The 20,278-nt window shown below is 39.0% G+C and overlaps 1 protein-coding gene across 1 annotated transcript in view; it reads right to left on the bottom strand.

The window, feature by feature from the left end:
* The window catches only part of GPM6A (glycoprotein M6A), a 248,372-nt gene that overhangs the window by 147,634 nt on the left and 80,460 nt on the right, over positions 1–20,278 (bottom strand). The gene's annotated exons all lie outside the window — the stretch shown is intronic.

Raw genomic sequence — 20,278 nt, 5'->3', positions numbered from 1 at the left:
TGTTACACCTCTAATCCTGAACGGAATGGATTAAGCTATCACATTCTCTCACCTGTGCACTTTTCCTTTACAAGAGTTTAAAAGAAAAAAAAAAGAAGAAAACCAACATTCTTTATAAGCTGACAGTGACAAGAGCTGCGAGAGCCGGAATCACAAAAAATAATAATCATAGTAAATATTAGAACTATGACCGTCACTACTATAATAAAACAAGGCATGTCCCTACAGTTTGTTGAAGCTCTCATGACTTTTTTGCATCATACATCTGCCCCAAGAGAGGGAAGAATAAGAAGCATGAAGGTCATTTGGCTGATGACTTGTCAGTTTAATTCTTTTCGTACCTGAACCCTCCAAACTGGATCGGAAGCCCCCTGACTGGACCTCACTCACCTGCTCTCTCCTCTGTTCCAGCACTTTCTACAGCTCTCTGTTCTTCCTTGGCTTTACTTGTCTCTCCTGGTCTGCATGCCCTCCCACAGGGTCCCACCACATGTTCGCGGGCTACTGTTGAGAAGAGGGTGTTGTAAACTGTATCTTGTTTTCCTGAGTGCTTATGACAAATTGCCAATCCCTGGGAGCTCAGGAAAGCCCACCATGATTACACTGCTCAGATCCCTTTATCCTGGAAAAGCACTGCTATCATATTTCTCCTTAGGAACATATGACTACATAAATAGCACATGAGACTATGGTTGACGAGAATCCATTTAAGTGATTAGGAAGCACAAATTTCATCATATGATAGAAGATAAAGTAACTGAGGAAGAGGGAGGTGAAATAACTTGCCAAGATCGCACAGCTAGTTAGGAGTAAATTCAACCCCAACATATCTCGCTGTAGTAATGAATTCTCCAGGGAAGTGGCTGCTGACTCATGAAAGAAAATGGAGGTCTAGTAGGAATTGGATAAATAACATTAAATAACAAATAGCAGTGACACTGTTCTGTTCATGTTCCTCATTTTTTTCCTACATAAACTGTACTTATACAACTAACAATGATGTGAGAGTGATATTCATTTTAAACGCTTGACATAGGAGCTGGATTCTGATTTTTTTTTAAATTGTATTTAATTTTAATTGAAGGATAATTACTTTACAGAATTTTCTTGTTTTCTCTCAAACCTCAACATGAATCAGCAGTAGGTATACATACATCTCCTCCCTCTTGAACCTCCCTCTCTGGATTCTGCTGTTTTGTTTTCTTTCTTTTTTTTTTTTTTTTTCTAAAGAAAATCCTGGTGTATATGTAATGCACACTCCTGGAAAATCTAACACTGCCCTACTCCTAGGTTTTTAAGAAATCTTATTGGGGAAAACATTGAAAGTTGGTCAAGATTGGTGTTTTTATTTAAAGGATAAAGATGCTTGCCTAAAACCAACTTGAAATGATAAAGAATCCATAAAAGGAAAGCACTGCAGATAAACCTACTTGAAAATCTTATTTCCATGACAACAGAAACAGCATTAAAGGGCCAGTACACCTCTGTACTGCTTTGTTGCCAACACATTCAATCATCTGACACATTTTCAAGAAAAGAAATAATCTTTCACATATATGCTAAATTATAACTATGTATGAACATATAAAAATGTTGGTCCTTTTTAAGAACAGAGATAAAAAGCAGATATCCTTAATAGTTACATACAGACTAGCAGGTTCTCCACTGATGCTGGAAAATGTAGAAATAAAATGCAAGCTATAAACTAACATTGCATACCAAATTAGTTTTTTAGTTTTCATATTTGTCATTAAATTTATTGCTTTTAAAAAATCCAGTTAATCTATATTGTCTTATAACACATAGTGTGGTTGCTCATGAATATATAAGCAGCCAAAATAAATTTCTATTCAGAAAAAAATGTTATTTTATAATATGAGACATACATGGTCATTTCTACTCAGTTTTTCTGAAACACGAATTTAGTTCTTTTTGGTTTTGCATATATGAAACATTTGAGAAAATTATGGAAAATAACTGTTTCTCTAATGTAATAACAATATTTTGTATAGAACTCCTTTTTAAGATAATGTTTCCAAGACTTCCTAAATTTAAAGATTCTCCAAAGGAAAATTTAGCATTAAATTATGTAAAGTAATTTTGAATCTGCAATTTAAAATTATATGTATATTGGATTATAGATTTTAAAGGCATTGTGTGATTGAATTTGGTCTTCACAGAAACTCCCAGTGTAAAATAGAAAGGTCGGATACCATTATCAACTTACTTTTCATTGACTAGGTATTTGATACTCACAAGCATCACATGCTAAGTGGCCATAAGAAGAATAAACATAATTCTATATATTTCTATGCTAAGCTTTTCTTTTCTATGATGCTACATTCCACACTTAATTTAAAAGACTAAAACTGTCATCATAGTTCAATTTAGTCATACTTTAGTAAGAATGAGTTAATAGTTTTATACAAAAAAAGAGAACATTCTTAATCTCCAGTATTTGCTAACTTAATAAGAATGCAAATTACTTAGGTAATTTGAGGTTTATCATAATTATTAACTATGTGCCCATTCTTTATACCATCCTGTAGATACAGATGATAGATAGATCTCAGTCTTCAAGTAGGAAAGCTTTCCATCTTTAACTCTACAAAGTAAACAGGTCAATCTCTCTACACCCATGAATTCAAGGAAAATTATTTATGTGCCAAAACTCAAATGCAAAATTCTCAAGGTGAAAGTCAAGTAAAAAAATATAAAGCATGAAGATTATTTCACCTAAAAGTAGAGAATTGACAAATGAGAAGTTTATTAATAGTTTCTCCACGTGTCTTTCCTTTCCACATTCTTTTATTTCCTGCCACAGAAAGTTCTGGAGCTGAATCTGGACCTGGAACTCTACTGAGCAGAGCCCCCCACCCCCACCCCCAGAGCATGACACAATGACTTGGAAGGCCCACTGGATTGGACCATTTCATTTGTAATCCTAATTCTGCCACTGAAATGCTGAGTGATTCTCACAAAACTACTTAAAACTATTGAGTCTGTTTCAACACACACTTATTCAGTGCTTTTGCAGATCCTACTCTCAAAAAGTTGGAAGTCGGGCCAACTTCATGGATGGGCATCTGTGGGATCACACAGGACCCTGAGCTCAGAAGAGCCAGTACTTGGTTTAGTGATCTGTTGTCACTGTTTAGAAATTGTTTCTTTTTAAATGTAAACTTTTTATTTGGACATAACTGTAGATTCCCATACAGCTGTAAGAAATAATATGTAAAGGTCTTGAGTATTAACTGCTTTCTCCCAATGGGAAACATCTTTCAAAAACACAGAACAAATTCCAGAGGGGCATGATGTATTCTGGAGGAAAGGGAAAAAGCCAAAGCTTTTTTTTTCAATTTTTGATGTTGTAAATAAAAAATGAAAAGATTAATGCAGAAAAGTCATCAAAACAGAAGGTGGATCTCCAGTCTCAACAGATCCTGCCTACCTGGATCAGACAGCTGTCCCTTATCTTATCATAGGAACTTGCTGTGGTTGCAAAGGATGACCACCAAATCCCACTGAATTTTCCAGCATCATATCAGCGCCTTTGTTTTACAAAGCTTCATTTTGAGCTCAAAAGCAAATGATATTCTAGGAATACTTTTGTTGCTAATATACACTGTATAAATAAGAGCCAGAAATCAGTGAATTGCCCTTTGTTGGCTTAAAGCATACTAGAATATATAGAAAAAAGATACAGCAGATAATTACCATACCAAAATAGCAAGCCAGTAGGAGGCATTAGTTGGCCTAATAGGGGAAAAGGAAGAGACTACTCCACTTAATACATAATCGAACAAACGAACTCAAGAATACTTCACTGGAACACAGATTTTCATTCGAAACTATCCACTGGATGATGACCTGCCTTTCTTTCTTTCTTTCTTTCTTTTTTTTTTTTTTTTTTGTATAATTGCTTTACAATGCTGTGTTAGTTTCTGCAGTACAATGAAGTAAATCAGCTATGCGTGCCAAGTCACTTCAGTTGTGTCCGACTCTTTGCGATCCCGTGGACTGTAGCCCGCCAGGCTCCTCTGTCCATGGGATTCTCCAGGCAAGAATACTGGAATGGGTTGCCATGCTCTCCTCCAGGGGATCTTCCCAACCAAAGGATCGAACCCAGGTCTCCCACATTGCAGGCAGATTCTCTACCACTGGGCCACCAAGCAAGCCATATACCCCCTCCCTCTTGGGTCTTCCTCACATCTCCCAGATCTTACTCCTGTAGATCATCACAAAGCACTGAGCTGAGCTCCTGTGTTATCCTGCAGCTTCCCACTGGCTATCTATTGCACACGTGGTAGTGTGTGATGTCAATCCTAATCTCCCAGTTCATCCCACCCTCTCCCTCCCCACCCCTGTGAACACATGTCTGTTCTCCAGGTCTGCGACCCTCCTTTCTTTTGATCTACAAACAGGGTTTCTACATATACATATATAAGTCCATTAAGGCAAACTCCTTTCCTGAAGAAACTCACAGCACGTTTTCTAACCAAGAACAGCATTCTGCAAATGAAATAATAAATTCTTTCATTCTCTCAAGGTCATATCTTCATTTCCCTCTGCCTACCCCTGCAATTCCTAGCTTTTTTTAGTTGTTTGTTGGCAAGAAAGTTCACATCTCTTCCTCTTGAATAGTTGTCAAAACACCAAGGCTGTCATCCACCGACTCTCTGCAGCCCCATGCTGAAACAGTGTTTTCTCGAACATTTGCAGTTGTGTATAATGTTGATGACAGCTTGTTTTGTAGTTGTCTTGCCTTCCTAGCTTCAAAGACAGCAGCCGCTAGTGCAAAGAAAAGCCTTTTCTCACATGGATACACTTCCGTTTTTTACCTCTGAAAATTCAACGAGTTAAAACTATGCCTAAATGCCTTTTAGGACCCATTAGATGAGTTCTTAACATGGGGGTCTTAAATCTTCCTTCTCATTTTATACTTAAGTTCTAAAACTATCTTACAAACTTTAAAATCAAATATGTTGGAGATTAAGAAGCAAACTAAAGTCATGATTAGGACCTCTACTAGTCTACCTGACAACATGTTACAGCTTAGAGACTAGAGCCAGACAAAATGTGTATCAAATTCTAGGGCTACCTTGCACTAGCTGTGGTATTTTCGGAAACATCCTATCTTAGCTTCAATTTCCTTACATGTAAAATGAGAATATTAATAATTTACCTACCAAAGGGGAATGTTCTGAAAATTTCAAGAGCTAATATACATGAGATTTTTGGCAATGCGTTTCTAGTGCACAGCAACAAATACTGTTATTTATTAACTAATAAACATAAAACTTGTATATTGCTACTGTTTTTGGTATTGCTGTAATTATTAAGCAAAGGAGATATTACAATAATTTTAGAGAAAATAAGAAACTAGTATGAAAATAAGTATATACAATTCAGATTCATACTAGGAAAAGTGACAAACTACTCGATTTTAATTTTGGAGTTTTTGTTATTCAACTGATAAAATTAAATGGTATGAGATATTGTTCTATGTTCATTCACTTCAAAACTGGTAATTTTATGAGTATTTATAGTATCATAGTATAAAGAATTTTGCTATTCAGAGGTAAGCTCTGACAAAGTTAGTAGGGAAACACGATAGAGACAATGCGTCACACATTCGTGTGAAGCTCAGTTCTTCAGGCTCTCTGCAGCTGATTGGGACCTTGTGACTGATTATGGCCAAGTCCATCCTAAAGGAGATCAGTCCTGGGTCACTGGAAGGCTGATGTTGAAGCTGATACTCCAATACTTTGGCCACCTCATGCGAAGAACTGACTCATTTGAAAAGACTATGATGTTGGGAAAGATTGAAGGCGGGAGAAGGGGATGACAGAGGATGAAATGGTTGGATGGCATCACCAACTCAATGGACATGAGTTTGGTTAGACTCCGGGAGTTGGTGATAGACAGGAAGGCCTGACGTGCTACAGTCCATGGGGTCGAAAGAGTCAGACACGACTGAGGGACTGAACTGAACTGAACTGAACTGGACTATGACTGAATCTACACACGTCACTTTTAAGCAGAAGCCTGGACAACAGATTTAAGAAACAGAAAAGTGCCCCTACTTTTTTGATTAATGCACTATTTGGCCCCATGCCCTGAGTCACAATGTGAAAATGAGTTACCCTGATGATCCACACTGGATCTGTGCCATTCGCAAAAAATAATCCACTGATGTGTTAAACCACTAAGATTTGCAAATTAATTTGTTATCGCAGCATGATCTAGCCTGCGCTGATTAACACTGGAATGGTTTCACTGACAAAGACCTGAAAACAATAGCTGCATGGCATTAAGATTGACCCTTGATAACTGCCTTTATCTTTAATATCTGCCAATTTTATAACCTTTCCTTGACTTAACAAACAGAGACCAAAATTTAGATATAAGCATTTGTCCTGCCCAAAGTAACTGTCTGGTAAAAAAGAGAAGATACATACATTTATAATAAAGCATAGAATCATAGTGACATAAGCTCAGATAAAGTTGTAAATGAATTCTGAGAAAAGAAATACAAGTCCTACTAGAAGATTTCTGGGAAGAAATGCTGAATGGTTTACGTCTGAAAGAATGGGATGCATTCGAACATGTGTGGGTGAGCAAAATACGGGAAGAACAGTGAGTAACATTCCAGTATGAGGGACCAGCAGAGAGAGGGACTGGTTGAGTGTGGAAGGAATGAAGGATGCAGGCAAATAAACCAATAAAAATTACCATCTCCCCTCATGTGCTTCTGGGAAAAAGAAGAGGTAATCTAAAATGCTATTGAGGTAAACAGCTGAAGATACAGATGGGAAATTTATTCAGTGAGAAAGAAGACAACCTTGAAGGATCCTAATCAGGAGGTGAGTATAATCCTATAATCTAAGAATCTTATGCTGCAGAAAGGATGGAAAAGAAACATGACTACTATAGGAAGTTTAGTTTATTATCAATATTATTATATTAATATTCTGTATGGGACACAATAAGAAACTAAGGAAAATGGCAAGGGGCTAACACATTGATGAACTGAAACATTGTTTAGGAATGCAGATTCAAAAAGTTTAGGAAAACAAAAATGTGAGCATAAGGGTAATGGGACCAGAAGAGAAACAGATGTGAATCATTAAGGACTGTAATTAGAATAAAAAATTTAGACATGAAAGAAGAGAAACAAATTTGGGATGAGGCAGATTTTGGATATGCTAGCTGTGATATACTAATGGCATTCAGCATTCATATAAATATATATATGCATACACATATACAAAAACCAGTATCTCCTACATATATATATATATATAGATATATATCACATACATATACATATGTGGTGTTGGAGAAGACTCTTGAGAGTCCCCTGGACTGCAAGGAGATCCATCCAGTCCATCCTAAAGGAAATCAGTCCCGAATATTCATTGGAAGGACTGATGTTGAAGCTGAAACTCCAATACTACGGCCACCTGATGCAACGAATTGACTCATTCGAAAAGACCCTGATGCTGGGAAAGATTGAAGGTGGGAGGGGAAGGGGACAACAAACGATGAGATGGTTGGATGGCATCACCAACTCAATGTACATGAGTTTGGGTAAACTCCGGGAGTTGGTTATGGACAGGGAGGCCTGGCGTACCGCAGTCCATGGAGTCTCAAAGAGTTGGACACGACTGAGAGACTGAACTGAACTGAAACTACATATATAGTTCCTCTTTCTCTTCCTGTTTTTCTCTCAACAATTATTCTTACTAGAAATATCCCTGCCAGAATGCAGCCCATTTTCTCCTTTTTTCTGCCCCTGTGCTTTCTAGAGGCTGAACTCTCCAACCTAAAACACAAATACTCTTCATGCGCCATGAGAAGAGACACTCTTCAGGTTACACAAAAGAGGGATGAGCACCCAGTCCTCCACCTGGTGTAAAACATGATCATGGATATAGCGGTTTTGGAGGAGGAGGAAACATGAGACCCTCCATTCAGACGGACAGTTTTTCTGCAACCACAGGTGGCTAAAGATGCAAACAAGGTCCAGTTTATACACTACAGAAATTTCATTCATATTCAAGGTCTTATTTGGGTTTAATCATGAATATACACAATATTCTGTCCTGTGTTATCATCTTTCCTCTATTATCCTTTCAGTTCAGTTCAGTCGCTCAGTCGTGTCTGACTCTTTGTGACCCCATGAACTGCAGCACGCCAGGCCTCCCTATCCATCCCCAACTCCCAGAGTTTACCCAAACTCATGTCCATTGAGTTGGTGATGCCATCTAACCATTTTATCATCTGTTGTCCCTTTCTCCTCCTGCCCTCAATCTTTCCCAGCATCAGGGTCTTTTCAAATGAGTCAGCTCTTCACATCAGGTGGCCAAAGTATTGCAGTTTCAGCTTCAGCATCAGTCCTTCCAATGAACACCCAGGACTGATCTCCTTTAGGATGGACTAGTTGGATCTCCTTGCAGTAAAAGGGACTCTCAAGAATCTTCTTCAACAACCACATATCAATCAAAAGCATCAATTCTTCTGCGCTCAGCTCTCTTTATAGTCCAACACTCACATCCATACATGACCACTGGGAAAACCATAGCCTTGACTAGACAGACCTTTGTTGACAAAGTAATGTCTCTATTTTTTAATATGCTGTCTAGGTTGCCCATAACTTTCCTTCCAAGAAGTAAGTGTCTTTTAATTTCATGGTTGCAGTCACCATCTGCAGTGATTTTGGAGCCCAGAAAAATAAAGTCAGACACTGTTTCCATTGTTTCCTTATCTATTTGCTACAAAGTGATGAGACCGGATGCCATATCTTAGTTTTCTGAATAATGAGCTTTAAGCCAACTTTTTCACTCTCCTCTTTCACTTTCATCAAGAGGATCTTTAGTTCTTCTTCACTTTCTGCCATAAGGGTGATGTCATCTTCATATCTGAGGTTACTGATATTTCTCCCGGCAATCTTGATTCCAGCTTGTGTTTCTTCCAGTCCAGCGTTTCTCATGATGCACTCTGCATATAAGTTAAATAAGCAGGGTGACAGTGTACAGCCTTGACGTACTCCTTTTCCTATTTGGAACCAGTCTGTTGTTCCATGTCCAGTTCTAACTGTTGCTTCCTGACCTGCATATAGGTTTCTCAAGAGGCAGGTCAGATGGTCTGGTATTCCCATCTCCTTCAGAATTTTCCACATTTTATTGTGATCCACACAGTCAAAGGCTTTGGCATAGTCAATAAAGGAGAAATAGATGTTTTTCCGGAACTCTCTTGCTTTTTCAATGATCCAGCGGATGTTGGCAATTTGATCTCTGGTTCCTCTGCCTTTTCTAAAACGAGCTTAAACATCTGGAAGTTCACGGTTCACGTACTGCTGAAGCCTGGCTTGGGCATTACTTAACTAGCGTATGCTGCTGCTGCTAAGTCGCTTCAGTTATGTCTCACTCTGTGCGACCCCATAGACGGTAGCCTACCAGGCTCCACCGTCCCTGGGATTCTCCAGGCGAGAACACTGGAGTGGGTTGCCATTTCCTTCTCCAATGCAAACTAACGTGTGAGATGAGTGCAACTGTGTGGTAGTTTGAGCATTCTTTGGCATTGCCTTTCTTTGGGAAATCCTTTAGCTCTCAGTAAAATCTGTTTCATGTCAAGGACATGCTTCAGCAATGCCTTAAGCAGAAAGAGGGCAGTGGCCACACACAGGGTACAGCCATGGGGGGCGGAGGGGGGCAGCCTCAGGAAGTGACTGGGTATGAACAGATCAGTCAGAGCAGGAATTTAAAATAAGAAACAAGGATGCCAAGGAACCCAGGTCTCAGGAGAGGGTGCTGACCTGCCTACAGTAATTGAATGGGACCTGCAGTCATCTTATTAGAAGTTAAATAAAGGGATGAGATCAGAAGGTAAAATCAATACTCCTAGCATTTGGTACTATTCCTGGGACATAACAGATAACCAGTTTATCAGGAATAAACATACAAATAGGTAGAAATACAGGAAAACCTGAAGGAGCAAATAGCAAGCAAAAAGATAATGGAAAAAAAGATACTTTTTGGAAGACCTATACCATCAAAATGTACTAGTAAGACAAGAGATGGACAAGAAAGAAGGGACGGTTGTAGAGGCAGGCGGACCTCTAAGAAGCGTACAGAAGCCAGTATAATGAGACCAAATATAGACTGGTTTTTAAAAATTTAAGTGTTCTTTCAGGACACAGACTCATCTTCATTTTTTCTCTAATTTGCCCTGTATTAGAGTTGGACACGACTGAGCGACTGAACTGAACTGAGAGATGACAAAGAAAAATGGAAACATTCCCTTCCTTATGTCCTGTCAGAGCTTCATCCCTAACCCTCCACTCTGAAAGCTCTTAGAGTTCATATTAATAATCTTTCTGCTCCTGAATTCAAAAATCCACTTAGCCTTAAAAAAAAAACTTAAGGAATGGAGTGTGGAAAATAATTTCAGAGCACTAATTATATAACATTCAAGTTTCTCTCCTACTTGTTTAATATTCTGTTGCCTTTGACATATAAAAAGGAAAGCCTTTTTTTTTTTCTCGCTCTCAGAAAAAAAGCAAGAAGCAAAAAAAGCCTTGAAGCTTTAATGAAAATTCAGAAATACTAATCAAATAAAATATTTCACAGTCTTAGAGCAAGGTGAACATCAGAAAAAGATATGCAGCCTGTTTCAAACAAGGAATACATTATGTAAGACCCAGCAAAGAGTCTGGATCAACACTCAGTAAACACTGTTTTCCTTTTGTTAACATTGTACCCAAATGGGCCATCCAGGTACAGCTGCCAATATTTCTTCTCAGGCCTAACAACCTCTTCTCCACAGTACACGAATCCTACAAAAGTCAGCTTATAGAAAACCACAGAGATAACTGAGCATTACCGTTAGCTTGCATTACTTTCCCTTTTTCTCCTCTTTTTAAGAATTTCATTGAAAGATAATTGATTTATAATGTGTTAATTTCTGCTGCACAGCAAAGTGCCTCAATTATACATTCATACCCATTCTTTTTCGCTCTCTTTTCCATTGCGGCTTATCACAGGATACTGAATATAGTTCCTTGTGCTATATAGTAGGACCATGTCATTTATCCACTCTCTATAAGCTTGCTTTATGTTTCCCCATGATTCATAATTTAAGGGAAAAAATTCAAACCACTTGGGTACAAAGAGATTAAAGCACTTCAAGACTAATTTACCAGTTTTCATCCTTCATAACAAATACATATTTACAATCATTACTTCAGCTCAACTCTTGAATATGACTGAAACGAGGCTTTGGGGGCATTATATCAAAAAGGATTACTTTATAATAAAAAAAAAACCTGGAGCTAAGTTTTCAAGAAAGTATTAACAAAAGAAGCTTTTCTTCTTTCCCCTGCTTTTACCTTATCTTAGCTAAAAACTTGAGTTGAAGTTTATCACAATGTTAGGAAACATTAAATAATAGTACAGCACTAATCAGGCAATAATGGGGAAACAGAACAAGCTCTTTTTTTGTTTGTTTTTTTGAGCTTTGCAAATCCTCAGACACAATGAGATCAAAAAGTAAGAAAATCAGGAAATCTTCATTGCTCTTTACAAAGAATTAATAAGATTACGAGCAGAGGTATTCTATGCTTTTACGTAAGGGGATAGGTTCTAAGGAATTTTTTTTTAAGGGAAAGGACAATACCTAACAAACATGAGTGGGGGCAACTTGAGAACTCACATGACTTTACTTCTCAGCAGTATTTTTGTGTGAGGATATTACAGTATTAATATCACTCAGTTACCAAAAATAAAAACTTTAAGCCTTTTTAGCATGTTCAGACAATTGTTGTGAGTTTAAACACTCTTAACTATTTCACTATCAGAATCTTTATGCAATATATTTTATAACTGGTCCATGTTAATTTGAACACTGGACACTCATTTACGTTGAAACGAAAAGCAAGCTCCCAAATGACTTAAGCCAATATGTCAGATTAAGAAAGAAGGGACTCTCATGAAAGGAAAAAGGATAAACCAGGGAAGCATATTTCTGACTTAGTCATGTCAACTGAAAATGTTGCTAAACAGTTCTGAGGATCTAATTTTAATTATAAAAGAAGTGGTTATTTTGGAAATATGTGTGTGTATCCGCACAAGTTAGCAGAAGGTAAGTAACTCCTGGAGAAAGACCCTGAGACCATCAATTTCTTAGAAACAATTCAAAAGCAAACCAGAAAAGGAAACAGCAGAAGGGAAGAAACTGAGAAAATTTTGAAGGTAGCGTAAAGAGGTGTTATCCAAAACTTACCCAAAGCTTCTTGTACATAAAGATGAGTGGAGTCAGAGCCTACGTTTCATAAGGAGCTGTATTATCTGATACCACTTGGAGTTCAAGAGGTAGACATCCCAGGACTTAAGAGAAAGGAAAGTCTTAGTGATTGATTAGGGGCTTAGATTGACTGACTAGGATTGGATTTACTCTCACAGCTGAGACAACCAGCGACTGAACACAAGATTTTAAACAAATGATGCTCAAGACCAATGACCTCATACAACTATAGATGGAGAGGTGGAATGCAAACGAGGTGAGCTCTGTAATTGCCCAGGTACCACCATGCAAGAACTTCCAAGGTTCCTCTCATGTGCTGAGGAGGGGAAAGCAGGGAGTGCTTGCTGAACTCCCTGGGCTGAGGGCACAGAAAGACCTAGAAGGGCAATGGCCAAAGAGCCAGAGAGGAGACAGCTGAACAGAGAGGGAAGTCTGGGGACCCCGCACGGTCTGCCATGAGCACCAGCAGCATACTAATCAACAAAGACACGTGGGAAAACTACTAGACCAGGAGGACCAGCACCACGACGCACGCAGAGCCGGGGAAGGGACTCCTCCACGGCCCCGCAAACTGAACCAGGAGTCTTCGGAGAAACGAAGACTCAGGAACTGGCAGGAAAGATGCAGCGTGAGCGTGGAGCATCTTATAGTGCTGCTGCTGCTGCTGCGTCGCTTCAGTCGTGTCCGACTCTGTGCGACCCTATAGACGGCAGCCCACCAGGCTCCTCCGTCCGTGGGATTTTCCAGGCAAGAGCACTGGAGTGGGATGCCACTTCCTTCTCCAACACATGAAAGTGAAAAGTGAAAGTGAAGTCACTCAGTCGTGTCTGACTCTGCGACCCTATAGACGACAGCCCACCAGGCTCCTCCATCCATGGGATTTTCCAGGCACGAGTAGTGGAGTGGGGTGCCATTGCATAGTGCTAGAAAATCAGAAACTGCTCACAAAAACAGACATAGATAGAGACTTCCCTGGTGGTCCAGTGGTAGAAACTTTGTCTTCTAATGTAGTGGGTATAGGTTTTCTTCCTGGTCAGACAGCTAAGATCCCACATCCCTCACAGCCAAAAAATACCAGAACATAAACAATAGAAACAGTATGGTAACAAATTCAATAAAGGCTTTAAAGAGAGAAACAAACACACTGATGATGCAATGTGGTTTCCTGGAACAGAAAAAAGAACACCAAGAAAAAAAATCAGAATAATGTATCAGTTCAGTTCAGTTCAGTCACTCAGTCGTGCCGACTCTTTGAGACCCCATGAATCACAGCACGCCAGGCCTCCCTGTCCATCACCAACTCCCGGAGTTCACTCAGACTCATGTCCATCGAGTCAGTGATGCCATCCAGCCATCTCATCCTCGGTCGTCCCCTTCTCCTCCTGCCCCCAATCCCTCCCAGCATCACAGTCTTTTCCCCATGAGTCAACTCTTCCCATGAGGTGGCCAAAGTACTGGAGCTTCAGCTTTAGCATCAGTCCTTCCAAAGAAATCCCAGGGCTGATCTCCTTCAGAATGGACTGGTTGGATCTCCTTGCAGTCCAAGGGACTCTCAAGAGCTTTCTCCAACACCACAGTTCAAAAGCATCAATTCTTCGGCCCTCAGCTTTCTTTATGGTCCAACTTTCACATCCATACATAACTACCGGAAAAACCATAGGTTTGACTAGACAGGCCTTTTTTGGCAAAGTAATGTCTCTGCTTTTTAATATGTTGTCTAGGTTGGTCATAGCTTTTCTTTAAAAAAAAAATGACTAGCTTTTTTGGGTGAACTCTCTGACTTTGCTCTTATTATTCTAATGAGTCATAGAATAATAATAATAAATGAAGGCTCACATTCTTCCAAATGGCTTTGAGAGGTTGCTGCTCCCAGGCTGGTTATAAAACACCAGTGATGCTGTATCCTATAAACTTATTCCACAAACTCACGTAGGAGAGTTCTGACATACTGTCCACATGTTCACTTTCCTAATTTCCATGCTCTTGATCCTATTTCAATATATTCTACTAAATAATTTATCTTGTTCTATGGGGTTTATTTGCTTTAAATATTTATAGGATATTAAACAGGAACTAGAATGCTTTCTGCTATATTTGCTCCACCTTAATTATCCACATTTTTCAGACTTTAAGAAGGGCATTCTGTTTTTTTTTTTTTACCCCTGTTTATAATTAGTTTAAATTTAGCCTACTCAAAGCAGTGTTAGTTGCTCAGTTGTGTCTGACTCTTTGTGACCCCAGGAACTGTAGCCCGCTAGGTTCCTCTATCCATGGGATTCTCCAGGCAACAATACTGCAATGGATTGCCATTCCCCTCTCAAAAACTATCTATTATCCAAGAAATTGTACATCATAAATGGTTTTTCCTAAAACAGAAAATATGTCCTTTTCCATTTATTAAGATATATGTGTGAAGTTCTGAAACACAAGCGTTCCCTAGGACCCTCATACTAGTCTACCAGCCGAGAAGAATCTACAGCAAGATTGTGGTTTAGTGGGATTCAGTTTGGGAGATCAGGGACACGTAAGGTTCTCATTGCTTTGCCCACAGCACCCTTCAAAGCACAGGATTCCATCTAGAACCCTGAAAACATCCTCTTCTAACTATGAAGTCCTGTTTTCACTACATGATTTCTGATCTCTCCTAACCTCTCCTTATTTCTACATGATTTTCTCCATCATTAAAATTTGCTCTTTCAGCAGGTTTTGTCTCCTTTTTTCTGCCAAGTGACTAAGGGCTCTATGGCTGGTCAGCTCAGATGTGAACCAATTTCCACCAGCTTGGATCCTGGACAAGTTCCTTGGTCTCTCAAAGCCTTGGTTTCTAGGTTTATAAAATGGAGACTAAATTCTTATTTGAAAAAGTTGTTGTAAGGATGAAATAAATACACTCAAGATGCAAACATCTGCAATACAAAAATTAAAAATGTTCAATAAATGTGAGTTGCTATTATCATCATTTATTATCTTAAGGGTGTTAGCATCATGATTTTAGAGCTTATTTAAAATTGTGCATCTTTTTTTCTCCATATCTCTTATTTATTTGTCCACTGACGGGTATGTTGCCCCAGTCTCTCCTTGTGATTATGGTCACTTTCCCTTTGTCTTAGATAAACAGTTTTAACCAAAATATTGAAATTTTTATCGTCAAAAGAACTCAATCTGACTAACAAAACTGGTTGCCTTTCCCCCATCTCTGAATATTTCTCAAGCTCCTTTTTTCACCCTGGTCATTATTTTTGTCTAACTTCTCATGACCTCTATTGGCAAGTAATGATACCAATCCCTACACCAACCCACACCACCATTTCTTATTTGATCTTTTTTACCCAAATATCCTTTCTTTATCTTTCTCATTATTAGAACATTTTATATTCAGGGTCTTTGTGTAAAGGGCTTCCCTGGTGGCTCAGCTGGTAAAGAATCTGCCTGCCATGTGGGAGACCTGAGTTTGATCCCTGGGTTGGGAAGATCCCCTGGAGAAGGGAGAGGCTACCCACTCCAGTATTCTGGCCTGGAGAATTCCATGGATTGTGTAGTCCACGGGGTTGCAAAGAGTCGGACATGACTGAGCAACTCTCACTCATTTCTTTGTGTAAAATACATAACATGATGATGGCTCTTTCACCTTAGCCCAATATAATCTATAGTGACCATTTTACATATGAAGATCTGTGATCTACTCACAATTTTTGCTGCAGAAACCAAGCAAAAGTTTTATTTCTTTTTCTCCTCCAGATATTCCCAAAGGAATCATAGATCATTTCATTACTAAACCTCAACTAACACATTTTCCCCCTGACATGTGCATTCAGAGAAAATGTCTGGCACGTTCCAAAGGGACTTTACAATTATGGCACAATTATGGCTTTTAAAGAATGCTCGATGTTCTGTTTTGCTGTTGCTCTCATTCTCTTATTACCTCAACTGGCCCTTCCTGTTTCTCCTGGTAAATTAGTCAAGCTAACACGCTGAATCAATAGTAAAAGTCTCTTCTCAGTTTTACAGATTACACGTGTGCATATTCACCAGGTGGGGGACCTATGGCCTGGAGCTCTGTGTCCCTCTGCGGTGTCTCTGGCCCTCATTCCGTCCCCCTTCCCCGGCCAGCCTCCACCTCCTCTGCTCACCACCCTCTCCAGGCTTACTCTCTTCTCCTCTATTACCAAGCACTTCTTGAAATTGCTACAAAAGCTTCTTTGATTTATTTCTTTCTCTTTGAGACATCAACCATCCTGGATTTTGCCCAAGAAGCATTAAAATATTCCTAAAAAGTAGATATGCTGAATTGCCATGCAAATTAAAGTATATAAAACTGAGGCAAAGAGAGAGACTGAAATAGTTCCAAAATTCATATACTAAAACTCCGTACTTGGCTTTCTTTGAGAATTAGAAGAAACATATATATTTCTTCTCTTACAGGGAAATCAGTATTAATACTTTGGTCTTTAAAGTTGCTTTACTATTTGAAGTATGTAGAATAAAAGTCATTCAGTTCTAATTTAGGAATACAAGGGTTAAAAAGTAAACAATGCCAAAATTGATGTGACAAAAAGTGCCAAAAAGTTAATGCATTTGAAGCAATAAATTAACATGGAGACAGATGGTATAACCTTCCTGTGAAAATAAGATTCTAAAATTCACACTTCTGTGAAACCAAAATGTGATTATCAGAGTTCTCTGTAACAAGTCTTATTAGGATTGATTGAATTATATTCCTCTGGGTTTAGAATTAACACTAATTAACCCTCATAAAGGGCTAAAAAGAAATAGCATGTGTACTGGACAAATAGAAACCAAGTGATTTTATTTAAGGTATTTGGGGGAAGAAGAAGGATAAAATATGAAGGCATATTTAAAAGATTTTTTGTATATATGTGTATGTATATGTATGTGTTTGTGCTTTAGCTATTTCCATTAAAGGTATATATATATATACACACATATACATACATAATATGCTGCTTTTCAGATGAAAGGGAGATGTGGTGCCATCCTTAGCTTAATGAGTTAACAACAGCAGTTATTTAAAAATAATCATTTATGTAGGGCTCTAATTAAATGTCATATTAAGATTTTTTCAATTAAATTAATGACTTTATCATTTGTAACTTACGTCTACTGAAAACTTATCTGCAAGTGTGCAACTAGCTTAGTAAAGTAAAAAAGAAAATGGTCACCATAAACATTTTGTATGAGATGCTGTTTAAATTACAGTTAAGAACATAATCACATTTTCTGCTATAATAGGAATCTGTTTACATTTGAAAATGTACATAATCACTACATTTCTTGCTATTCAGTTATGTCATTATAATTTCCACAATAATGGGAAAATATATTCTAGAAAAATTATGAAAAAATATTCTAATGAAAATGTGATCAAATTATGAAGCAATTAATTGTAATAAATCAAAGATTTGAAAGATTAACATTGATTTTTCTCATCGATGACTAATAGTCATCAATGAATTAATTTCATTTTTTTCCCAAAAAGCACTCAATTCCTAAAATAAACCTTTAATTTTTAAGAAATAATACAATGTGACATCCCTTGGTCTCCTTTCTATGATGAACTCTCAATATGGAAACAGATCCAAATATTTGCAATTCAAAAGGCTCAGTAAATAAAGAAAAATCCTGCATGATATTACATATGGAATCTGAAAATTACAACAAACTAGTGAATATAACATAAAAAGAAGCGGACTCACAGATGTACAGAACAAGCCTGTGGTCACCACTGGGGAGGGGCTGGGGAGGGGAACTCACTGATGCAGGCTACTGGGTATAAGACAGGCTCAAGGATGCACACACAACATGGGGAACACAGGCAATGCTCTGTGATAACCGCGACAGAAAGTAACCTTTAAAACTGAATAAAAACTCTCATTTAAAGAATGAAAGGACAAAAAAGTTAGTAAACAATTAGGTTTGTTTTGAATGTGCTTGCATTCATAAAATTTAGTGTGCCTTAACTTCTGTTTGATTATCTAACACCTGTCTTTACTGGGCTCCACTTTCCTACCTTTCCTCCATTTTCCTTCCATTATATTAACTTATTTCATTAACTTTGCAATTATTTTTTGAGCAACTGTCATATAGTTAAAAAAAAAAAGTAACGAAAGAGTCCCATAAACTCCGGAAGCTGACAATCTACAAAAAAACTAGACAAATACATGAATTTAGTCGCTTGCTCAGTCGTGTCTGACTCTGCGATCTCGTGGACTGTAGCCCACCCAGACTTCTCCGTCCATGGGATTCTCCAGGCAAGAATACTGGAGTGGGTTGCCATTTCCTTCTCCAGGGAATCTTCCAGACCCAGGGATCGAACCCGGGTCTCCTGCATTGCAGGCAGACGCTTTAACCTCTGAGCCACCAGGGAAAAAAGCTTAAAAAAAAATGACATCTTTCATGAAAGAGCTGCAGTGAAATTACAAGAAACGACGGAGCACATGCAGCAGCACACCGCCATGCGGCCGCAGGTCAGGAAAGGTGGTGGAATAAGAGACACAGAAGCATGACAAGTCTAAGGCTGCACCACTGATGAACACCCACACGGCATTTGTTAAGCGAAACAAGACGTTCCGGGAGGAAGACAGAAAACAAGAGGCCAGAGACATTTTAAAAATAGAACGGTATGTTGTGAAGTCAAAGGAGGAGAAAAGTTTCAAGAAAAGACAAGTGGTTGGTTTCATTCAGAATACAAGGAGGGTGAGGATGGGTAAGAGGTCTTTGGCATTGGGTCAGGTCTCCGGTGACTCAAAAATGGTTTCAGAAGAGGAGAAGCGAAGCTAGTGGAGGTGACTTATATTTGAAACTTTCACTGAGAAATAGGGGAGGTTTGATGGTCCTTAAAGACAAGAAAAATGTCAAAGGCAATATTTTAAAAATAATTTGGAAATGAGGAGGCCCTTAAAGCCCAAAAGGGAAGAGACAGCGATAATGAGGTTGAGTATGAGAAAGAAGGTACCGGTGATGAACAGAAGCCTCCAGGAAAAAAGTAGATGGGATTGAGAATCAAAGAACCTCACTTTGAAATACACAGGAAATGGGAGAAGAGGATGTGTACAGCTCTCCCCAGCGGGCATTCATCTTTCGACTGATCCAGGAGCATGGCCATCTGCCAAGAAGTAGAAGGAAGGAGGCAGGGTCACTGAGCAATGCTGTTTCCCACACTGCATCCTTTCCTAATTCCCAGTATTTCTTTCCAGCTTCAGTTTCCTTCTGTGGCATAGCCCGCTGCTGCTGCTGCTAAGTCACTTCAGTCGCGTCTGACTCTGTGCGACCCCATAGACGGCAGCCCACCAGGCTCTTCCGTCCCTATACCCTGACCATTTGTGAATGCGCTGCAACATGAGATCCAGGTGCCTGCTTCCAGTGAAAAGAGCTGAAGAAGCAGATCTTACTTCTCATCACCCCCTCCAGCCCAGAGGAGGCCACATGTCCTAAGCTCAACCAGATTCACTCCTGGGACTCTGAACCTCAGTGCAGGACTGGAGGCTAGGCAGGGGGGTACATACTCCCCAGCAGCCATGCCCACCTGTTCCTGCCCAGCAACCTTTCTCACAGCCGCTGCTTTCTTGCTCCCCAACCTCCTCAGTCGTGTCCTCTTGAAGGCTGTTTCTCCAGCCTTCCTGCAATTCCATGAGCTTTTGATATCAAGCCAGTACATTTCACTTCACTGAACTTATCCATAAGCAGCTTTATTTCCTGCAACCAGTCCCCACCCTCAACACACACTCAAATATAACTTGCACAGAAGTTCAAGATGAAGGGGAGAAAGAAAGCAGCCATCATTGTGATGGAGACAATTCAAGGTGGAAAGATCAGCAGCACTGAGAGTCCGGTTACAATTAAAGGACATAAACTCACACTTTTATCGTGGCCAAGTATTATATAATGACCTACATGATAACTATTTTCCACATCTTACAATTTTATAATAAATCAGGTGATGTACTCCAAGACT

The sequence above is a fragment of the Capra hircus genome, chromosome 27 (genome assembly GCF_001704415.2).
Source record: "Capra hircus breed San Clemente chromosome 27, ASM170441v1, whole genome shotgun sequence".
Lineage (NCBI taxonomy): Eukaryota > Metazoa > Chordata > Mammalia > Artiodactyla > Bovidae > Capra > Capra hircus.
The sequence above is the reverse complement of the archived record's forward strand: the minus strand, read 5'-3'. Positions and strand labels throughout refer to the sequence as shown.